At 29.7% G+C, this 18,959-nt stretch overlaps 1 protein-coding gene across 1 annotated transcript in view; it reads right to left on the bottom strand.

The window, feature by feature from the left end:
• The window catches only part of tio (zinc finger domain-containing protein tiptop), a 602,315-nt gene that overhangs the window by 310,960 nt on the left and 272,396 nt on the right, over positions 1–18,959 (bottom strand). The window lies entirely within an intron of this gene.

Raw genomic sequence — 18,959 nt, 5'->3', positions numbered from 1 at the left:
CAAAATGGATACATTTACTGGTGCGGAACGTGCTCGCTGTGTATTTTGGTTTCATGATTTGCAGTCAGCCACGCATTCCTGAAGCTGCTGTGGAACAACTCAGAGAAAGCATGTAGTCCGAAGAAATCAACTCGACGTGCATCGCGTGAGACTGGCATTCCACGAACGACTGTTTGGCGCGTATTACGTATACGTTAAAACACACTTGAAGCCATACAAACTAACCGTGGTTCAGAGTGCGACCAAGTTACTCGGTTGCAATTTTGTGTGGAAATGATTGATAGAATTCCAGACAACGATACACTTTTAACCGATGTAATTTTTAGTGATGAGTCAACGTTTCACATCAACGGCAAGGTTAACGCCCATAATTACGAATATGGGGTAGTGAAAATCCTCATGAAACTTTGCAGCACATTCGTGATAGCCCTAAGGTCAATGTTTTTTATGCCCTAACCAAACAAAGACCGAACGACCCGTTTTTCTTCCAGGAGGCAACCGTAAATGGTATCGTTTATCTGGACATGCTTCAAAATTTTCTAATTCCTTAGTTAGATGATGATGAACAAAATAGGTGCCATTACTATCAGAAATTCGGGGCTCTACTGCGTAGAAGTCGGAGATTTTCGTGAAACTTGATTCTCAGGTCGTGGATGGGTCGTAAAAGTCCAATCGCATGGCCATCTTGCTCCCCAGATTTGATCCCGCTAGAATTTGTCTTGTGATGTTTCATGATCGGGTTTATTACTGCCTTTGCTTGCTGATCTTGTGGAGCTAAGATTTCGAATTAACGCCGCAGCTGCAGAGGTAACGCCCGACCTGCTGACTACAATCTGGAATGTAATCGACTTAAGGTCGGATGTATGGTTCGATATGGAAACCATATCGAACCACAGTGAATATTGGGTGACAAACTTGATTTGTTTTAAAATGAAATAAGACCTTAACCGAATCTATAAGTTATCTCAATAAATTTTTATATACTTTTGAAATTGTGAAGTTCTTTTTTATTAACCCGGTATTTTGAGGTAAATAAAAGAAATTGTCTCAGTTTGTCCATTGAATTAATTTTAGAAATTTCCGTGAAACATATTAAAATTATCCAAAAGGATGTAACTTTTTTGCATTTTTTCTTTTGAAAAATTAAAATGTTTCGAAATTTTTCTAAAATATTCAATCCTTATAAATTTTTTCTAAAAAAAATTCAAGTAAAAATCCCACCAGAGTAAATATGTGTTGAATCTTCAACAGAAACATTAATAATTGTGATTTCAATTTTAATTCTATCATTAAATCTTTACATAAAAAGAAATTGCGCAAAAATAAAGTAAACTTTCCAAAAAAATCTTGTTAATTATTAAACTCTGACAAATTCGTGTAAAAAAAATGCCATCAACTACAAACACGTTAGAAGGAAATATCTGCTGGATTTGAATAAATAGAATAATACATAAAAATTACGCTGAAGATAGAGTTTGGTAAAAGTATTAATTGATATTTTATTAAAATAATTTCAGGAAAAAAACGTTATTAATGGCGACAGAAATAATTATGACTTATTCTTTTACTGTACCTAACCTATTATTTTCAATAATTTTGATAACAAGCAGCTACATAATTTACAGAAAAATAACTAATTGTGCATTTTTAAAATTATTTTTTTATACCCACTGAGGTATATAATGACAGTTAATTTTTCAGTAAACACTAATACGATATTATCAAAACAATAAATAATAATAGTAGCTCATTGTGAGCTATTGTAGAAGATAAGTCTACTAATACTATGTAGCATTTTAACGCCCCCAGCAGCACAGCAAAATAATCTATTAATAAATCGGTAATAGTTAATTTCTGTAGACTGACAAACTCAGCGTAATTTATCAGTATTATTTTTATTATTGAAACATAATTTTTTTATTCTTGTCACGTATTTATTTTTTTGAATTTGTTTAGATAGAATTAAGTACTTTATAAAAACTTTTGTATACCAGAATTATTTTTCGGCGATTTTTTTTTTCAGTAAAATGTGAAGTAATTTTTTTCTCTGATATTTCTGTAAATATATACAACTCACAACATTACGAACAATTTTTTTAAACTCGTTACGTAAAATTACATCTAATATCATAAATTTTGCTTTATAGATTGCCTTTTACCTTTGTGGCTCAAAAAAAAAGAGGAAAATTTTGACTGGCTTTAGCACAAATACAAGGCATTACAGAGCATATATTTATATGAGCTTTTATTAATATTTTAAGCATATAAAATACACGTGTAAAATTTAGAAATAACCTTCAGGAACACTCTGTATAATTATTTATTTATGTTAAAAACACAATTTGGTTATTAAGATATTTCAGCTTCATTCCGTTATTTCTCCCTACTAAATTAACAAAATAAGAATTATAAATTATATAAAAATATATATATTTGCATCAGTATTTTGGCGTTAACAAACATAAAACTTCCTTGATAGACTATTATTAAGTCAAAAGAATAATTAATATATTACAAAGGACTTTTATAATTTATGTTTTTTTCTTTTTAATTATTATTTTTTAAAAAATTGAATTGTCCATTTGTATACGTAATGTAACCTACTTCATTTATACATCTTTCTGTAATTTTAACTAACCAGTCCGTGAAACATGTTTTTATAAATATATTTTTTACTTCTTTGTACGAAGTAAAGGAAGTATTGAGATCGCGAAAAATGTTGATTTTCAGATATCAACGGAAATATCCATTTTGACTATCCCTGAATCCAATTTGATTAGTTTCGGCGTGACGTCTTTTCCTACATATGTATCTCGTGTAACTCAAAAACGATTACCCGTAGAGTGTTGAAATTTTGGATTTAGAATGTTCTTTGCAATTGACTGGACTAAAACCCAAAATACAAAAAACACTGGATTTTAGACTTTGTCTTAACTGCAGTAATAAACCCTCATTGAGAGCTTTTCAACGATATATCATAAGTGGTACTTATTTTCATTGGTTCTAGAGTTATAGCAAAATAAAATTCTAATTAATGAAATATTTGGATCTTACAAGGGGAAGGCACATCGGTTCGAATCCGACTTCATTTCCTTTTTTTTTAACTCTTTTTTTTATGTAAATTTATTTATATTTATTAATAATTTATTAACCACTGATTGTAAAAAAAGTTTTACAGTAACTAATAATTTAATAGGCGTACAAAGAAGTCATGTGGGGTCCACAACAAAATTTTTGATATTACATAATATTAAATCCCCATACATTCATGCAATCGGTAACACAGTTCATATTCTTAAAAAATTGATTTCAATTAACTTAATTAGTATATGTACATTGGCATTTGGAAGGGTATTCGATTTTAGGTGAAAATTCCACCATCTGCATAGATTAAGAAAAACCTGGAAAAATGAATTAAAATATATATATATATATATATATATATATATATACATATAAATATTAATATTGAACATTTTTGTATTACGATACATTATTTATTTATATTTGTAAACGTTCTAAAATTTCCATTTGTTAATCTAATTTTATGTACATTGTTAAAAAATATAGTATCACTACATTTTACAGTCTTTATTTTCATGTATAAATGAAAACTCATCCGTTTTTTTTTTGTGTGTGTTTTGGCCATATAAAAGAGGTTCTAAACATAGAAAGAGGTGGTTTTACTGACTTTATACTACATATGCATAACATATACTATTTAATATAATAAATAACACTGTATGATATTTCATCAAGCACTGAATGTTAACCATAAAACAGTTTAGTGAAATGACACCATGTGGTGAAGTTAGGCAATAAATTTAAACGACATATAGACGGACCACTGGACCACCTGCCTGCGAATAAAAGTATAATATATATAAAAGTTTGTATATGTGTTTTTGTGAGTATGTATTTGTGTCATGTTTTTAAGTGGAAAAAAAGAAGCTGAAAAAGTATTCTATAAAGCCGGTTTTTTACAGCGTAGATTGAGAAACATAAGACAAATTTATTATCTTAAAATAAACTATTTAGAACAAATAATAATAATATAATATACAACTACACTGATTAAAAATGCATTTAAACACAATTATCAGCTTCAGTTTTTGATTTTTACGTTAGTTTCGTTATGTGTGAAAGAAAGATCTTACATATTCAAGAAGTGTGTTGTTTTTTTTTTAATTTGTTATTTTTCATTCTGATGGAAGAGATTCCAATTTTAAGTGGTTTTTTTACGTTAGTTTCTTTCATTTAAAAAAAAGGAATATATTTTTTATAAAATTTTATTGTTTTTTAATAACTGTTATTTTGGTTGCTGTTTGAGTGCTTAAACTCGTTCATATCTTGACTGCCATCGATAAATCTAAAAGGAATTCAATTGGATCATCAGTTTTAATTTTTAATTAATGTTCCACTTTCCAGTTAATTAATTTGCTTTATCATTTATTAAAATAAAGCCTACCTGTTTTTGTTCTTGTGTATGTGTGTGTGTGTGTGTGTGTGTGTGTGTGTGTGTGTGTGCGTGTGCTCTCGCGCGTGTAGGATTTTATTTTTTTAATTTTATTGGGAAAAAAATTTATATGTGCTTTTTTTGTCAACTAGTTAATATTAAAAAAGTAATAATTTATTTAAAGATTATAAAATTCGAATGAACGTAAATTTCAGATGAATTTTTTTTATGTATGTGTTGCATATATTAACCTAAGGGTTATAACCGACCTTATGCTAAAATAGGATAGTTACTCCAAAGAATACAAAACAAAAACAAGTATCGAATACAGGCTTACTCGAAAAAAATTAACACGTTAAACGATTTACAATGTCTTCTTCATTACAGTTGCACATTTACATGTTAAGCACTAAAAGTACTACTACAAATGTTTCAATCTTAAATGGGATACCGTTTTATCACCATGTTCACTACAAGAAATTTCTGTACAACGAGTATTATCAATATTCATACATAGAATGACTCTGATTATTACCACTTGTGGCTTAGATGCTACATTTACATCACTCCTACAGGAGACAGTTACTATGAAGCGACAAATCCAGTTACCTTTTTCTGTTCAAATAATGGAAGGCACAAGTTGTTTTCATTCATTTTGCAAAATATTCATTTTACTCCAAATATTTTGCCATTAATAAGTAATTCTCATCCAGAGTAAAGATAAATTGATCTCCCACGGAGTTTGGGATGATTTAAAAAAAAATTAAATTAGCACTTGAAGTAATTACTTTAGATTGTAGTTTTTTACTTTGATTGATAATCCGTCCAAAGTATAGGCCAATGTCTCACGAACTATTCCTTACGGTTACTTTTTACTCATTTTTTACAGTATTATTCACTAAATTTTGGCCACTCATTCGTTAAATTTGTGCTTAAAAATTTGTCCGTGGGTACTTATTTTTTATCCGATGACTGTTACAAAACTTAGAACTGAAACGGTCTTCAGATAAACGGCTTTCTTATTGTTTCTAATGAATGTATACAACAATACGTAAAAGATTATCCACAATTCAGTATTTTTTGGAATTGTACTGGCAGCAATTTCATGCGCATCGTGCATAGTTATGCAAGAATGTCACATGATTACAACTAAAAATGTTAGATAAGGTTAGTTTAGTTGAATTATACCTTTTGTTAAACATGAACCGTCCAGATTTCTGTTTGTACTAAGAAAACAGGATTCTTTCTTAGGAATTTTATTTATTTTATGGTTTACAAGCCCCTAAAATTGATCACAAACTTTCAACTTAATGAAACGGAGTGTCTGTGAATAATTTAAAAATAAAAGTACTGTTACTCGTAAAGAAGTCAGTTACAATCCGTGACCACGGAAGTGACAACAGTATTAGGTTTAAATTTTACATTGTTTTATTGGATTCACAAATGATTATTGATGATGTTTGCTGATCTCATGAAATTAATTACTTATGAAATCATTTACCATAAAAATGGCTTTAATAAAATTTGCTTGATTGATTTCAAAACAATTTACATCGTTATATTAACAAACGCGTTTGGAAATCAGCAGTAAATATTTGAAAGCTATTGGACGTCTATTTATACATAATTATCACTGAAGTCAAAACGTGGGCTCACTTTATCGAACCAGAAAATTTATGGCAGAATATGATAAAGAAACACATAATTGTCTAACAAGAGAAAATTTAAAACTTAGTCATTAGGGAAATTGATGCTTGCAAATTTTCAGCTTCAAAAGGATAAATACTGGAGAATTATCAGGAGAGAGGTTTAATAATATACAGTAGGTATCATAATCAGATGGTTAATGACAGTTTAAAGTCTTCAAATTCAAGCAAACACCGAGAAAGATGTCACGTTTTTGCTTAAGAAATCATGTCCGCATACAGTATATTTCATTTAATTCCAAAAAATAATGTTAAGGCATTATTTCTTCCTATGTATAATCCCGACTTCATCCTTTAATCCCTATGAACAACCGTTTATTTGATTCATTCAAAAATATAATAAGAGGACTTTGATTTGCATTGGATTGAGAGCTGAAGAACAAACGTAGTACATGGTTCTTTGTCCGACCAAAAACGTTTTTTAGGGCATAAAGAAGAGGAGACTATATTGATAAATTACATATTTTTTTGAAGTTTTAGGGGCATCGACTGCTTTAGTCATTAGCCCCTTCCACATTAAAAAAAGAGAAATATATAATATCTTTTCCTCCTCTGAAAAGAACACAAGTTATAAAGTCAAGGACTAGTCATGTCAAAAAAAGCATCTAAAGATAGACGTGTCAATGATTATTCAAACCCCCGAAAACAAACATAACAAGGATGTAAAGGTCGTTGTTATTTTAAAACCTTTCTAGACAATTCTTTCGAAACTTTGTGAAAATTTCAAACACATAACTGTGATAAAAATTAAAACACACATTGAACACCCTTTTAAACACAAGATGACAATGGTGTAAAGGGTCCTTGACACTTAACATCACACAGATCACACAAATGTGTTTGACTACGTTTGCTAGGACTGGAGCTATTTTGGAGATTATATCCTTTGATGCTATAGGAGCTGCAGCAACCTGAGCATAATATGCAATCTTTGGCGTTCTGCTGATAATAATTTTCCTAGCTTCCAAATTGCTAACTTTTTGTATCGTCTTGACTTTCAGATTAGCTACGTCAGGACGTGCGACGCAGAGGGAATAACTTCTCGTGTTTCGGTGTGTATTCAATCATCGACACGCAATAACTCCTTAGGCATGTAACTCTTCGACGATTTGCTTTTCGGAACAATTCAATAAGTCTCTACTAACAACAGCGCCCTTTGAGGTATTTAATGTACCGTGCTGCGTAACCTCAACGTCTAATACTTCAATTTTTTAGCTTTGAGTTTTTTTTTAATGATTGTACGTCGTTCACGGTTTCTACAAACAGTCCAACTGCGGTTTTACTAACATACTTTATTGGACCTTTGGCGGCTTCCATGATGCCTCGAGCTATTATGAAAGGGCTATTCTTCGTAAAATTTCCTTCCTTTTTCTTGATCACAAGATTTCGGAATCGGTCTGCTACTCTTCGGTCGAAACATCATTCGATCCGACTTTTCCAGAACAATCAATTCTTCTTTGTCGCTAATCTCGACACTCTTTCTCCTCTTCGCCTGCGAAGACAGGAGAGGTTCTCCAGGACGAAGGATTTTACGTGGACTCTTTGCCACGGTAGTTGTGGATGTTGAGTTATCCATGAACCTATATTTATACCAGCCAATATGTCGTAAGGTTCGGGCGGAGAGACGGATAGGCGTGCCTCGGATCATTGATCCTGCCTGGTTTCACCCAGTCAGCCGACTCCCACAAATTTAACCCGGGCCGGGAAGTCAGGTACTGCCTGATCCACGATACCGAAATCCCAGGGTTCGCACGTAGCCGTAAGGGACTCCGATACCCTTACCCATGGGATAATTCCTGCCGAGAGCCGAAGTGACTGATACACACTGGGCGACGCAAGACTTCGGCAGAGCAAGCTCACAGCAGCCCACCCTCAACCCGGCTCCACAATCGAGAAAGGGGATGGCACTCCCCGTTCACACTCCACCCAGCGTATATTTTTATAATGTGTTCGTACGCATAGCAGTTGTGCAAGCTACAAAAAATATATATATATTGAGGCAATATAGGGGGATAGGGGTAACTTTAAAAATATCAATTTTTTTAATTTTTCAAAATATTTTTTGATTTACCCTAACTTTCAATATTATTAAAAGTTTAATAAACTTTTAACAATAATATTACAATAAAATTTTATCATAATCCACCCCCACCTTCAAAAAAGATATCTTACGAAACTTTTTATTGGCTATATAATTTTTTTTTGTAGAAAAATCAAACAATTTTTTGGAAGTTAATTTTAAGGTGGGGAACAGAAAAAATTAAAAAACCCGGTATTTTTAATTTAACAATTGTTTTTGGTTTATTTAAATATAAAATGGTAATTTTTTACAATAAAACTTCATCAGAAGAATTGTTTTTTTACTATATAAGAATAAATAACCAATACCACGTAACTATTACAACTTTTTGTCAATTTTTTCCTCTCTCTCATACAAACATTTAAATATTAAAATATTTTTTATGATACATATTTATATTCTGGAATAATTAAATAATAATTTTCATTTTTTCTTTATTTTATTATTCTTTGTACATCTGCATGTATTAATGGGCAGGCAAGATTAATTAATAATTACTTATTAAGATGGAAGGTGTAGTGTAATGTAGGGTGCTATGTGTATTGTATGTATAGAAACGTAGTAGGGTGATGGGGTTGATATCAAATACTCCATTGATGTTTTACATTACACGTTAGGGTTACGTTAGTGGCTGTAGTAGTACTAGATATTTAATAGTTTAGGTAGGTTTGGTGATGTATCTCTCTCTCATACGCTCTCCCTCACTCTTTCTACATACCCATACATAACTGTATGATACAAAACAGTAGCTATAGAAGGAGTAGCTTAGATTTCTTTTTTATATCATATAACGTGCATTCAAATTCAAAGGGTAGAAAATTGCTACCGTTTTGTCATGTCATGTCACTCATTTTAAGAATATATATATATATATGTAAGATATGACATAATGTCATATCTTGTCAACATATTATTCGAGTGTTGCTCTTATGTTAGATACGGTAGTTGTTGTAATACAGGGAGAGATGATAAAAGAGATCATCATTGTATGATGACCATTACCGTCATCAGGGTGATGACACTTACGTTGATTTTTGATGCTGATGATTTTGACATCGAACCACTATTGTACATCTTTTTGTTGTTATTATTATTATTCTAATATCATTATGTTTTCCTCACATAATATATATATTTTTTTTTATTTGTTCGATCTACCCATTATTATGTCTTACACAATTGGTTCGGTTAATGCGTTTAGTTATCCACTTGCACAATACATAAACATTCATCTTCTTTTTATAAATTATAAAATATATTACTTATTTAATATTAATAATATTACTGTAGCATTTCATGTTTTATATCTTAATATGTTACGCAATGAATTAAAATATTGTGAAAGTCAAATCACATCAATTTATTTTATATTTTTACGAATATTTAATTTATAATTTGTTAAAAAGTTCCTGTAAATCTTTTTATGGTCTTTTAATTCTACTGGCTGAAATATGTAAAAAACCAAAAATTGTGATATTGCATAATTTATTACGAAGATCTCTTTCGACTATTAAAACATAAACCGCTTAGGTAATAATTGCAGATATTTATTTGATACCATAACTCACATCCTAGGTATTTTGAGCTTGATCTCATCTTGTATTTTAAAAATAAAATAAAGGTAATTAGAAGAAGTGTAGGTAATAAATATCCACCATATCAGCAAATGGTTTAAGTAAAGCAAACACCGAACGGGTTGTATTTAAAGAATTACTTTTTGTGTTAGTTTTTTTGTTGATAAATATTTTCTTTTTTTATTTAATGAGATGAGCATCGACTGCTATGATCATATAGCCCGAATGGAAATTTGTAGCGTATGAAAAATGTCATGCCTGACCGGGATTCGAACCCTATCTCCGGGGTGAAAGGCTGAGACGCTACCACTCGCGCCACGGAGGCCGGCATAAGTCTTGTAAACAGAATTAAATATCGGTGAGTAAAATTTGAAATTAATTAATTTTACAATTAAATTATTAAACTTGTTTATTTCATCTATTATATTTAATCTTTATTTTTAATAAAACAATTCGTAATTTTCTTATCCCGCGAACAACAGTAAGTTAGTTATGCAAAAGGGTTAATTTTTAATTACACACATTTCAGTCTCTGCATATAGACAAAAGAGTGACTAAACAGTATAAATTAAAATAAATATATATAAAAATTAATTCAGTTTCGTTTTACATTAAAAATTAATACTTATGTTTTCAGTTTTTTAAATTTTATTTTGAAGTTTCATTTTAGATTTGTATAACAGTTAAGTAAATTTTAATTTTTGTTATTCGAATTGCCGTTTTAGGTTATAACTCCGTTACTTTCATAAACAACCAAAATATTTTGTAATGAATTTATGTTAATCAGAATTTTTTATTTTTACTTTCCCGGAAATATAGCTGTATTAAAGGGAAAATTATGGTGATCATGCCAAAAACGGGGTATATCGGGTTTCTTGTAAATCTTTAGGTTTTAGGATCCAACAAGTTAATCTAGACCAGAAAAACATATATATCTATGTACGAGATCTGTATGTGCGTATGTGTGTCGCACTGCATTTTGCCTTTATATCTCAGAATTGACTGAACCGGTTTTCTTCAAACTTGGCACAAATAGTTTTATATATGGGGCATTAATTATATATATTTTTTTTTTATTAAATTCGTTTTCGGGCGGGGGATATTGCGAAAAAACCTTTATTTTTTCAGTGACTTTTTAGAGAAAATTTTATAAAACCACAAATTTGTTACCTACAATTCGTATATAAATAATCCCAAAAATCTTTTTTAAAAAATCAACTCCCACTTCTTAAAAATGAAATATGTTTTTTGTTCGTTTGCTCTATCTCTCTTCGGTATAAGTATTTTTCAATTTTTTCATATTAGCAATCAAGAAATTTCTACAATTTAATTTAATTATAAACGGATCTGAAATGCAGAAAATATTTTGAAAATATTATTTTTCCTATTTTAACCTTTATTGAAGTGATGAAGGGTTAAATTTAGAGAACTTTACTTTAGTAAATTTGTTAAGCTTATCCTATACTTGAACATTTAAAAAACTATCTTTTTTAGAATGTATTCCCTACCTCTCAAAATATATTGATTCTTTTTCTTGCCAGCTTATTTTTTAAAAAAACGGATACATTTTATTTTTTGTCATCAGTCATATGACTGGTCTGATGCTATTCTCCAATCCTTTCTGTTCTATACTAATCTGAATGTTAACATAATTATTACAATATATATTTTTACTTTTTTTTTTTTTTTTTAATATAAATTCTAACCTTTGATTTTCCTTAAGTTTTTTTTATTTTTTTGTTCATCCTTCTGTCACTAAATTAAGTGAAACAGTATGTTTTAATATTGTAGGCTCACTGACCTATCTCATCTTTACAAGATTTTGTTATAAATTCTTTTTCTTTTCTATTCGTTTTAAAATCTTTTAATTTAAAATTTTCCTACCTAATTTTCAGTATCTTTCTGCAACACTACTTTTCAAAGGCCTCTATTTTTTTCCTTTTGTGTTTTTTTTCAGTACCATAAGGTGTTACATTCCGCAGAAATATTTTCAAGAATTTCTTTCTAACCCTTTGATTCATAGTTGATGTTACCTGTGAACTTCTTTCTGTAAAAATCTCAATTTGCTTATTCTAATCTGTTTGTATAATTTGTCCTTTGTAATTCAAACTTTACTCAACTTCCAGAATAATGAAAAGAAATTATCTTCCATTCATTAACATCTTTATCATTTTACTGCTTAACAACAAGCTTTGTTAGTTGTTGTTTGTTTGTTTGTCAGTTCATTCTGAAACTTTGTTTGTTCTAGTCGCAATTAAACGCTCAAAATATTTAAATTAACAATTGAAATCAATCGATAGTGTCTATTGGTTTTCTCATACGAATTAATGAAATATATAAAATTTAAATAAAATTAAGTAAGTTAGAATGGATATTTGTTCTAATTCCAAATAGATTTTAAACATTTAACTAAACACGTCTAAAGGATCTAAAGGATGAGATCAAGGTCTAAAGGTCTAAAGGCGTAACTTAGACGAAGATACAAAAGATAGATATACGAGAGTTAAATATTGGGTGGTGAGAACTGAGAAATTAATTTTGAATGTGAACTTTAAAAAATTTTACGGATCAGTGTACACGAGGAAAGAAGTATAATAGAGCGAGTTTACATACACTCTACAGAGAGAACAAGCAAACTATGACGGTATTATGTGAAGAAAAGCCAGTCAGTCAGTTCCTGTGTTGTATGCACGTTAAAACCATATCATATGCTACCAAAACCAGTCGTTCTAAACCTAACCCCGGTTATCAACATCTGGCTATACTAAGTGTATAGCATTTCTAGGCACAAGACATCAACATGCTAGGTATATAACAGATGATGATTGACAGAGGGCAACGAGTGAATGTGTATAGTAAGGGGTGAAAGACCCTTATACGGGTGAAGAAATTTCAATGTAAAGTGTAAAAGGGTCTTTTACTGAACGAAATATAAATGAGATACGATTTGTTCACATATATACGTCAATAAACTAAGCAATTCCTTTACTATTTAGACAAGACAACTCAAGTATTAATAATTCAGCCTATATTTTGTGTATACAAACGCATATAGTACATGCTCACCTATTGTGTATTTAAACGTATGGACTAGATAGCGAATAAAGTATATGAAAGGTTGTGAAATTATACAGGCTGACAGATCAACGCAATCATGCACACTTACATACACCGTTAAATAAATTGAGTTTTAAAGCTATCCTTTTAAAATTAAAATAAATTTATTTACATTATTCGTATTATGGAGAATAGAAGCGGAATTTTCTCTACGTAAAATCAGTATTTCATTTCTTATATTCCATAAATTTAAACGGTCACATGCATTTTACTTAATCGTTTCGTACAATAATATTAATATAGCTTCGATTTTTTTATTTTCCATTTTCTAATTGTTGAAGAAAGGATATATTTACAGGATATTTTGTAGCAAAAATACTGAAAAAATTTTATGAATATAGGAAAAATGTATTATATTTATATTAAGAAATGATCATTTGTTTGTTTTTTTTTTTTAGATAAAGATTTTAATTAAATTTATTTTTGTAATTACTGTCACAGACAAATAGCAACTTATCACTGTATTAGGTATTTTTTCAGTGATAAAAATATTTGTCTGAAAGAAAAACTGATTTTGGATAACAAGAGAAGTTTCAAGTTACAAGATAATATAAATTTTGTTATAAAAATGTTCTTAATATTTTAACCAATTTTAAAAAATATAGGATTTACTTAGTATATTTTATTAGTCTACTAATCAATGCTTATGCGTCATATATTTTTTCTACATTACCAAAATCTTTTGAATTAACTTTTTTTGCCTTTAAAAGCCGATATAAAAATCATCAATCAGTTTTTCAAAGTAATACCACTTTTTCATTCTATGAAATAACGTCAGTGCTCTTTATTTTTTTTACTGACTTTTCGAAGAAAAGTATGGTATTACTTTGAGTTGCACAAAGGGATTGGGGGTGAAAATGGATTTTCTTTACGTTTTATAAAAAGACATCCAAAAAGGTTGCAGCAATAAAAAAAATCATACCTTCCTATGTAATTGACATAAAATATTAAGTGGAACTGCAAACCAATCGGGTTATTATCAACTTCTTTTAGACGTGACCGCCCTTGATCTTGAGTCGATGCGCACAACGCATAATCCCTCTGCGTCACGTCAGTGTAATGGGGACAGTTAAACAGAAAGCACAGAGCGTTTTATGGTTAGCGGTGTGTAAATCAGTTATAACCGTTCAACGGACTTTCCGACGTGTTTATGGCAATGATAACCCTTATGCAAACAGCATTAGACGGTGGTACGAGCAGTTTAAGGAATCTGGCAACGTGGAAGTGAAAAAGTATTCCGGACGCCAAAACGAGTAACAAAGTAGTTGAGCGTATACGCTAAAGTTAAGAAGCCCTAAAAAATCAATTTCTAAGCAAAGTTTACGGTTATGAATTCCAAAGAAAACTATCCAGAATGTGTTTCCAAGCGTTTACGCCTTCACACCTACAAAATTAAGCTTAAACCCACAAATCGTCCTAAACGTGTTGAATTTGCAATTAAAACACTTAATAATTGACGATGACGAAATATCTTTAAAACGTGTTATGATTACGGACGAAGTGACTTAGATCAACCGACATAATTGTAGGATTTAGCTGGTTCTCAGCAACCCAGTAAAATAATTATTGAGTATGTCAGATGAAACATTCAGAAATGTAAGAAAAGTTTTTAAGTTTGTGAATTTTTAAAAAAATACTCGTTTAATTATCTGGAGTAGTTTCTGAGATACGATTTTTTTTTAATTTCTCCAACCTTTCTCGATGGCTTTGTATATAGAAGCCTATGTATAAATATTTTGGCTCGAAAATCTTCAAAACTACTAGATAAATTTCATTGAAATCTAGATATGCTGTAGTAGTGTATCTGAAGAAATTATGCATGTGAACATTTTACGAAGGTTGGTTGAGCCGTTCCTGAGTTACGCTTAATAGGTTAACAACGGACGATGTAAGCTCAGTTTCTTTTTTTTTTTGCATGATGGGATTGGGGAATGAAAATTACTTTTTTTTACGTTTTCTGGTACGATAATTACAAAATACATTCATGTGTAAAATTTTGTGACTAGAAAATCTAAAAAATAACAACTCGTATAAATGTTGGTGGTTCGAAAATACCAAAAGTACTACATCAATTTCTCTGAAATTTAGATATGCTCTAGTAGTATATCTGAAGTTGTGCATGTGAAAATTTTATGAAGATTGATTGACTATATCTTCAGTTACTGTTAATTTAATGTCAAACAAACAACCAAACCTCAAATTGAGGTTATGTTGATTGTGTATTGATGTATTTTTCATACGATTACGCAGTGAGTCACAGTGGTGAGTGAGTTTAAACTTGGTGCTTGTGTTTAGGGTCTAATCTTTAATCGAACGTATGTAGTGCGTTGCACTCTGAAAATTGGTGCGTTTCTGACTGCGAAGTAGTAAGGGCCTGAGAAACGAAAAGTTGGTCTTCTTCTGCAGAATTGCGCAAAAGTTATGTTTTTTTTTAAATTAATAACAGATTTCAGTAAATATTTCTTTTATACAATTTTTTAATTAGTTTAAAATTTTTATTTTGTAGAATTCAAACACATCCATGAAGATTAAAAACAGTTTATTATTCTCTAAGTAGAAACATATAGCTGAAAAACTAAATTATAATTTTCTATTTACATTTTTAAATGCTGTTTTTGCTTGTAAATGTGATTAAAAAATACGGTAAGAGACATTAACCTACCGGGTTTTTTAAAAGTAAATTCATCGTCGTAAATCACCTGTTTAATAGCTGATTTTTTGTAGTTGAAGGATCTGAGGTTGAAGGGCCATGGGATTGCTTATTGTTTATAAATTGTACAGATTGGAACGTAACGTACTCATTAGGAATAATACATTTAAAAAAAAAGAACGTAACTTTAACACGTTCATTTAAAAATCCTACTTCTAGGTTGTTTTTTAAATTATTCAAGTTAATAATTTTATGAAATTTTAGCCTTGTATTTTCTATCAACTTCATTTTTTAAAGTTACATGTTTTTAGAAAAAAAATCATACGTCAATATAAATAACAGCACTGTCATTTCTTGGCACGTTTAAATTTCTTTGATTATTAACTAAAGTTAAAACAGAAACATGACATAATAAAAATTAACACATATAACTAATATTTCATCATTAAAAACCTTCATTTTTATTATAATAAATTAAATACATTTGTAAGTAAAGGTTTCATTCCTTTTTATAGTCTAATGATATATTTATTATTAAATTTACATAATGTCTTTTAACTATTTATAACTATATAGTATTTTCTTATATTTATTATCTTTGTTTTATATAATATAAAATAAAATGCCCTACGGGAGATGTGAAAAACTGGCTACATGATTTTTTTTTAATGTATTTATATATATGTGTGTTCTTTGAATTCATATAGGCTTCGTAAATATGACGTGAAAGTTTTTGAATGATAAGTTAGTATTTTATAGATATACATGTACGAGTATGTATATATACATATATGTGAGTATAGTATGATAGAATATAAAATAAAATATGTGTATTTGTATATACATGTATATAGTTACACACTCACAAAACCAAGATGAACAACTGTTTGTGAGACAAGTGTTAATTATTGTCGGGTAAAATAATGTGATAATTGCTATAGCACAAAAGCTATAAATCAAGTTTACCATCTCTCTTTCATATACATACATAGTTCTCTCTTAAACTCCCTCTCTTTCTCTCTTTGCCCCTCCACCTATTCCCGTATATGTGATCGAAACCTACGCGGCATCTAATTACCAATATCTCTTCTTTTTTTTTTAATAAACATTCTATCCATCGTCCATCGGTCTTAACCGTTTGTTCTATAGAAGAAGATTTACTAAAAGAAGGAGGAGACAAGAACGATGAAGATGATGTTGATGAAGAGACGAAGAAGGCGGAGAAATATAGGAGGCTGTGCCATCCATCTCTAAAACATCGGCGGACCAGACCGGATGGATGTAGCAATACAATTTATATATCATTCTATGATAGATATATAGCTGATTTGTGGAACCAGATTCAATGAGATACTATACAGGCATTTATTAATGGTTTCTTTTCATTTTTTTTTTTATTTAGCTTTTTTTGCTAAGCTAAGCATATATATATATATATATATATATATATACGTACAGTTTATATGATTTATACTTTATTGCATTGTTGCGTGATGTATTTTTCTTTAACGGGCGTGGTAGTTTTCATATATAACAACCCAAAGAGAATAAGTGAGAGAAAGATATGAGTTTGAGTAAGAGGGAAGTACTACGATGGCCGCGCGCGCTTAGGATATTTGATGTTAATAAATTAAAATCAATACGTTTAACAGCTTTAAACTAATCTAGCATTAATAATCTCTTACATTATAAAACGTTAACATCTCCTTATTCGTTCGATGCTTTTTACCTTTTTGATATTTATATATAATATATCGATATATCGACCTGTTTTATAGATCTATCGATATTTAGATTATATTTATTTCGATATGGTTGTTGTTTAATAATGGCGGGAATATTATTTTATAATTCACCCATATTTCAATCATGATTCATACATATTTATGTATATACAAATACATTTATTACAACTATTAGATTCTCAAATAGATTATAATCAGTTATTTTATTATTTACTTTTTTGAAAAAGCATAATAGAAAATTTTTCAATAATGATAACTGTAATTAGGAGGTTTTTTCATTAAAAAAAAAACCATAATACAACAAACACGCGATTATTTAATTAATATGTTGTGTGTGTGTGTGTTTTATTTATTAAAAAATAATTATTTAGAAAAAGTAATTTTATTGATTACTTTCTTTGAACTTAGTTACTTAACTACTATGAATTTAAAGTTACATAATAGGTTTTTCGTTAATATTTTAATAAATATTTAAAAAGGAACTATTTTACCTTTACCGCAGTTAAACAATAAACTTCAAATAAATCAATTAGATATTTATAAAGAAATCAAAATCAATATATATATAAAATTCTTAAAATTATTACAAATTTTAATATAATTACTTTTTTAAAATACATTTTAATTGATTCTAAAGTGTAAGGAATTGTATTATTTAATCACTATTAATAGCGTAATCGTTTGAAATTTTTTGTCATATGTATCGTCATACAACCAAATGTCAGTAGCTATTATAAAAAATAAAGTAATTTAAAAATAAACAATTACGAATAATAGGATGTGCAGTACTAATCATTATTTTCAGTAACCACAATATTACAGCATATCTGTAAAACGGTAGAGTGTTTATTTACATAAGTTGAAATTGTTATTTACAAAACGTAATGAAATGAATTGTATAAATATTTTTGAATATAAAAAAATCCCTTTCGCCACGCCGAAAGGCGGAGGTAGATTTCACAGGTGCTAAGTAGCTGATAAAAATTATTTCCACCTTAAAGTTAAGAAAAACTTCAAATTTACTCAATAAGACAATGGTTGCATGTGAAAAAAAGTTTCACGTGTTTGGGATACGACAAGCCCTATCTTCTTACAATTCCAGCATTATTTTGGCCATCTCTTGCCGTAAGGGTTGGTCATATCAAAAATAGTTTCAGACAAAAGTTTTAGGTAATGTTTAGAGGACTAACGGCCATTGTAAACCGATTCGATACTGTGACTATTAAGGGAGGTATGATTTTTTTTGTCTTCAAAACCTCTTTTTTCCACCCCCTGGGCCAGTGATTGGTGATATCAAAAAAACCTTAATTACACAAGTTTTACGCCCTTATCCAAAGAATAGTAGCAACTTAAAATAAATTCGATATTTTACTTAATAAGAAAGTTACAGCGATGTTTTGTTTTTTTCGAAAAAGCCCCTCATTTCCACCTCCAGGGTCCGATTTTTCCCATTAACGAACGCGACCGTGATTATTTTTCGTTTTTTTCTTCTGCCGTATTTTTTGTATCAAGTTGACAGTGATTAGCGCAAAATTACAGCAGTTATCGTCTCCACAAGAAAGTGAAATATAAACCTATGAACTGACGTTGGTTTTGGGGTCTGGGGATGTCAAACGCGAAGATATGTTGAA

Source organism: Lycorma delicatula, chromosome 4 (genome assembly GCF_047948215.1).
Source record: "Lycorma delicatula isolate Av1 chromosome 4, ASM4794821v1, whole genome shotgun sequence".
Taxonomy (NCBI): domain Eukaryota; kingdom Metazoa; phylum Arthropoda; class Insecta; order Hemiptera; family Fulgoridae; genus Lycorma; species Lycorma delicatula.
The sequence above is the reverse complement of the archived record's forward strand: the minus strand, read 5'-3'. Positions and strand labels throughout refer to the sequence as shown.